The sequence below is a fragment of the Carcharhinus amblyrhynchos genome, chromosome 3 (assembly GCF_965287045.1).
Source record: "Carcharhinus amblyrhynchos chromosome 3, sCarAmb.v2.hapA, whole genome shotgun sequence".
Classification (NCBI taxonomy): Eukaryota; Metazoa; Chordata; class Chondrichthyes; order Carcharhiniformes; family Carcharhinidae; genus Carcharhinus; species Carcharhinus amblyrhynchos.
Window position 1 is genome coordinate 38,323,131 of NC_137326.1, and position 6,540 is coordinate 38,329,670.

Below are 6,540 nucleotides of genomic sequence, written 5' to 3' on the forward strand. Positions count from 1 at the left end.
TACTTACCAAAGCCACGGAGGTCTCAACGATTAATACTATATTCAATACTCCTCATTTGACCATGGTGAGTTTTCTATATGCAAGAATCCCATTAAAGTTATGGATTTAAAAACAAAATGAAGATGTGATGCAGAAAATAGTTAGGGTGCACTGGTATTAAGATCATGCCATAGCCAACTTAAGTGGGGTAATTGAATTAATTCGATATTAAACATGGGGAGTAGTTAATTGTTTGAGAGCAAGAACACACTGCAAAAACTTCCGGATAAGCACAGGAAGGTCTTCCAGAATATCTTAGGAGTCATGACTGGAGTGGAGGCAAAGCTCAAGATCAAATCTGATCACAATCCTATATGTTTCAAGGCAAGAATTGTGCCCTATACAATTAAACCAAAGGTAGAAATGGAACTAGAAAAATTAGTTAAGTATAGAGTAATTGAGCCTGTAACGATGAACGTAAGAATGTAAGAAACAGGAGCAGGAGTAGGCCATCTAGCCCCTCGAGCCTCCTCTGCCATTCAATAAGATCATGGCTGATCTGATAGTGGTTCAGTTCCACTTACCCGCCTGCTCTGCATAACCCTTAATTCCCTTATTGGTCAAAAATCTATCTACCTGTGACTTAAACACATTTAACGAGATAGCCTCCACTGCTTCAATGGGCAGAGAAATGAATGATTGGGCAACCCCAATTATCCCAATTATTAAATCTGATTGTTCAGAACAAATCTGTGGAGATTTTAAGATGACCATAAATTCAGTACTGTGCGTCAACCAGCGCCCCTTACCAAGGATTGAGGATCTATTGGATCGTCTGGTGGTCAGCAATTTGAGAAGATAGACTTGTCCCAAACATGCCTCCATTGAGGGTGGCAACAGAGCTGCAACCATGGATAAATTTGTTGCCCATAGGAATTGTTCCAAGATAATCACATGCTGTTTAGAATAACATTGCCATGGTCATCACTGGACCAAATCTGAAGTGTTATTTGGATAACGTTCTAATCACAGGCAAAACTGAACAGGAACATATACAAAACTTATAGCAAAGACTGGAGCATCTATATAAGTCCAATCTCCACATGAAGAAACTGTGGAAGTGTGTACAAAGGAATTAAAAACATGTTCAAAAATCCAATGTATTGATCCACTTTAACCCAGAGTTGAAAATTCAATTAGCATGTGATGCATCACCCAACAGAGTGGGTGCTGTTGTATCTTATATTGTGGCAAATGGGGAAGAGCAGCCAACAGTATTCACACTCACATTATCAAGCACAAACAAAAGGATGCACAACTTGATAAAGAAGCGTTTGAGAAAGAAGTTTCTGGTGTAATGAGAAAACTGATGTGAGAAACGGTTTTGATCGTTTCCTAGTTTCTGGCTCACTGAGAAAACCAGCAAGGTAAAACGGTAAAGTCTATGCCTTGGCTAATAAAAGCAAGTATACCACATGCCTTTTAACCATTTTATCCATCTGTCCTGCTATCTTAAGCAACTGGTGTACATGCACAGCAAGGTCCCTCAGTTCCTTGCTACTTACCAGGATTCTGCTGTTTATCGTTGCCTTGTCTGTTCTGCACAGGTGCATGACCTCACACTTGTCCGGATTAAATTCCATTTAACACGGATCAAGTCTGACCAAACCATCAATATCCTCCTGTAGTGTTGTTGTCCTCACTTATCATCCGTGAACTTACTGATCAACCCTCCTAATGTTAGCCTAAATTATTGATATAAACCATAAACAGCAAGACCCCCAACATTGATCCCTGCAGGACCCCATTTGATCCCTTGACCATCATCCTCTGCTTCCTGCCACTCAGCCAATTCTGGATTCCATTTGCCAAATTTATTTGGATTCCATCGGTTCTTACCATTGCTATCAGTCTTCCACGTGGGAACTTGTCAAAAGCTTAGCCAAAGTCCAGGAACCTTTTGGCCGGGATTTTCCCAAAACAAAGCTAAGTACCCAATGGGTGGGAAAACAGGAATATTTTCTGTCCGTTTTTTGGGTGTACTTACCAGAATGAATCTCCTATACTCAGTGCATTGCAAAGTGCCTCAGCATGATGCCCCCTGGTAAATGGGGGTGGGGCCTATTCCTGCCTGAGAGACCAACAGCATAGGGTCACCATACATGCACCAATCTGCCAGCACGGAGATTGGCAGTGGTTGCCCATTGCCCCCCACCTCCCCCCCACCCCGTCATGCCACCCCCCCCTTCCCCCCCCCAGCCAAGTAAGCTCCCTGATCATTGGCATTCCAGACCTCTTGCATACAGACCTCCTAGGCTGGCACTGCCCCAGGGGCACCGCCCCCCCCCCCCCGCCTTTTTCCTCCGGCTTCCCGGGGGCCTCAATGTGCTATGTCCCCACCAGGGAGATGAAGACGCCTGTTCCCTGTTAGTGGGGAGCAGTCATAAACCCCACTGGAGAGAACCACTCCTGGCAGGGGGAGTGGGGATACGCTAGTGAGCCCTGGGAGTACCATCCTGGGCTCGCTAATCATTTGGGCATGATAATTTCCATGTGATAATCAGCTCCGCACCAGAAATTTGCACTAAAAAAGAAACGCCTGGGAGAATCCCAGTCTCCATCTTGCATTCTGTTCCTGTCAGTAGGAAAGCAAATAACAGCTCACTTAACTATATTGTTTGAGACGCAGGATTGAACATTACAACAGGATGGAGTAATTTGCCCCTATTTGTCTGTCAATCAGGATTAGATGGATAATACCATCAATGGCATTGTATAGATGTGATTAATCAACTTGATTGTAGCAATACACAGTGTTTTAATTTGTCAATGTTCAGGTATCAGAAATCCACTAAGTTCCCTGCCACCACGACACCTCCCCGGATGGAATAATTAGAAGTGGGAAACCCAAAGGGACATTACATGATGTTACAATGGTCATGGTGGAAGTGGCCGACCACTTCACCAGCCTTATCCTGACCTTATTGACTGATTGATCAAAACATAAGTTACAGTGTTAATGCCTACGAGTTAGCAGAACAGACAGCGGATAGACTGTGAATCACAGCGCAGGAAACAAAATAAAACTGTGGTTATACAAGATCAGGTGGACAGTAATTTAAATGGGTTAAAAATCATTAATACAATGGTTCACACACTCGGAGGAGGGCATACCACATGTTGGCTCAAGAATTGATAGGTAATGTTAATCCAAAATTGAAAATATAGGACACAAAAACAGAAAATGCTGGAAAATCTCAGCAGGTCCGCCAGCATCTGTGGAGAAATTAGATCATACTATTACAGGAAGTACAACTGGAATCAGTACTTACAGAATTTGTGATAGGAGGTATAGGAGACACAGTAGAATTTCTGATGAGTATACCACAGGATTGTAATAATGGAACATTTCAGGGTTGGTATGAGTTTGAGTTTCTGGGAGTGGAGGGGAATTGGTGCATGTGCCAGGTACGATCCTGGGTGTTACACTGAATCATAGCATTGCATCATCTGCCCCCACAATACATCATCTGCCCCCACAATATCATCTGCCCCCACAATACATCATCTGCCCCCACAATACATCATCTGCTCCCACAATACATCATATACCACCACAACACCCTGAAACCCATCAGTAATGATTATGCCATTGTGGTGTTGGTTAACCCTCTTGAAGGAATCTTCAAGGCAGACCAAACCTCCCCTCGTAGAGTGGTCCTTCTGACAGACAAGTCAAGATTCATATATGGGGGGATCAATGTTTGATAATAACCCACATTCTGCTTACAGATGACTGACTCCTTTATGGGAGAGTACTTCCATCTTGCAGGCATTGTCACTGACAACGTCCTTGGTGGGATGGTATGTCAAACATTGATGATGTCCCAGGTCGAATAGCTCAGGTATCAGTGGAAAGGGCCCTAACCACCACCAGGGGGCTTTGGAAGAAAGCTCTCAGCAATCATGAGGAGAAGGGTGCAGCTGACTCTGGCCACGGGAAAGGCTGGGATATTGGAAGAATCAGCCAATAATTGGAACAGGATGACAAGAATGCAGCATAAATGGTGGGAAATAGGGGGAGCAATAGCAGCCATTGTGTCTGTTGCAGTCTTAATAATTGGTCTCTGTATATTGTGATACTCAGAGACTGATGGTATGCCAAGCAGATCAGATAACAATGCTGGCCAATAAAAGGTACACCTCAGTATGCACAGCTAGGAACACCTATGAAAATTTTATAATTTAAAGAATAATGGTTCCAGGCCTAGCTTAATAAGCACTTTAGGTAAGTTACTTCTCGCTCCAGAATGAGGGGTTTAATTAACCGATCCAGTTTTATACTCACCGTTCGCATCGCTTTCTGACACATTCTCCACATATGCATATGGGAGATACTCTGAGAATAATAACCCTGTTAACAGAGGTTGTGAGAAACCAATTGGCACTCAATCATTGTGGGTGCCCCGCTAGTACTTAGTTGTTCTCTTAAAGCTGAATTGGATGTTAAAAAAAAATCATTTGCCCAATTAATTTATTGATAATTTGGTTTCTAAAGCTGGGTCTTTTCAGCCATTGTTTGTCATTGGTACTTCCAGTCCCACTGAAAGTTAATGGACTTTTGGCTGGTCTGCCTCATCTTCCATGGTGGGTCCCACTATGCTGGGGCTGGAAAATCCTGGTCTAAGTCAAAAGTAAAAATGCATATTTTTCACATAGTTCAGAGAAACAAATAACTTAACAACCAACACAGGTCAAGTTCGCATCCTTAACACTTTTGTCAATCTGCATGAGGAAAGGTTCTAGATATCGCTTATTGGCCCCTATGCTTATTGTGTCTTGAGCATGAGATTTTGGCTGGGGTTTGACAGCTGACACGCACAATCGAAGCTACGTTTTATTTCAGTTGTGTGGAAATTTTTATCAACAGAAGTCTTCTTAGATTTCATTTGAAGTTAAAATGGAAAAGATTACAGAAAGAAATACAGTCGAGGTGTAGAGCTGATCATGTCTTTGTTTACAGTTTGGTTTAACAACCTGATATAAGTTTTCATCAATTACAGTGAAAACCGTTTACTTCATTATTACTGTCACAGCAACACCCAGTCCACTGTACAACAAATCAAAAATAAAAACGGAACACTGGGAAAACTTCAGCAGGCCTGGCAGCATGGACTTAGCAAGCCACGAAAGAGGCCTTTTCGGACATTCCACTAGTTCTAGTTTGGCATCTCAACAATCTGTTCTAATTCTATTTGCTGTGATTTTTCTGCACCCTCTTCTAATATTTGTCTAGTTTCCTCATAAAGATCATGATTGACTTGGCTATAATGGGTACTTGTAGTGATACAACCACTTTTCTAATAACTGAGTAGAAAAAGCATTCAAACCTTCCCCATCATGCTTCTATCTTGTAAGGGGATAGTGCTATAGTCGGGGATCTGATTACTGGTTAAATTGGATCTTTACTTTTCAAGATTGCAGCCATGGGTATGTATGATTCTAATTGATGTCTGGATTAAAATTCCTTTGTTCTGCTTTGGTATTTGCAGATCTTTGTAACTAGGATAAATATTTTAAGAATTGGAAAAATATGTCTCATCCTTTCTTCTGGGATATAGTTCAAAACCTCATTAGAACTAGCTTTGTACAAAAGGGGACTCTGAAGCTAGTTAGGGAGCTACTTTGTGAAAAGCACATACTACTCAGTCATAAGGTGGAAATTAAGGGTAGAGCAATATTCTAAATATAGAATTGTTTATTCACAGACCTATATTCATGGAACATTATCCTGCTGTGAATGAATAATGGGAGAAGTGTTGTTTGAGTGAATTACATACTGATGTTAAATAGCTGGTTGACTTTAAAGTTTGTGAAAATGCCCATTAACTTTAAACATTGATATGATTTATTAATCCCCAATGTCCAAATGTATTTTTCAGTCATATTGGTTTTTGTTTCAGTTTATTTTTCTGTCAGTAAAATAAAACAGTGGTGATAGACATATTATTTATATTTCAGTACAGATGCCTAAGCACAATGGACTGGATGTTACTGTGAAAAGAACAATGAAATTAAATTTTCACTGATTGGCAGCTAAACTGAGGCACAGTGACACAGGGGTTAGCACTGCTGCATCACATCACCAGGGACCCAAGTTCTATTCTTGGCTTGGGTCACTGTCTGTGCAGATTCTGCACATTCTCTCCGTGTCTATGTGGGTTTTCTCTGGGTGCTCTGGTTTCCTCCCACAGTCCGAAAGTTCTCCCTCTGTGTACCCAAAAGGGCGATTTTCATAGTCATTTCATTGCAGTGTTTATGTAAGTCTACTTGTGACTCCAATAAATAAACAGTAAACATACACAAAGATGAGATTAGTGCTCTATTGTGATCATGTCTGCTTCTCTAATTCTTCCTATTTTTAACATCAAGTGAAAATTAAGATCTCCCTTCCACTATTCCATCTTTCCAAACTTTCTATAATGCTTCTGTTGTCCTAGCCCTGAACTCTCACCTTTGTCTATGTTCTCTCCAATCTCCCCCCATGGTCTCTCTGAACT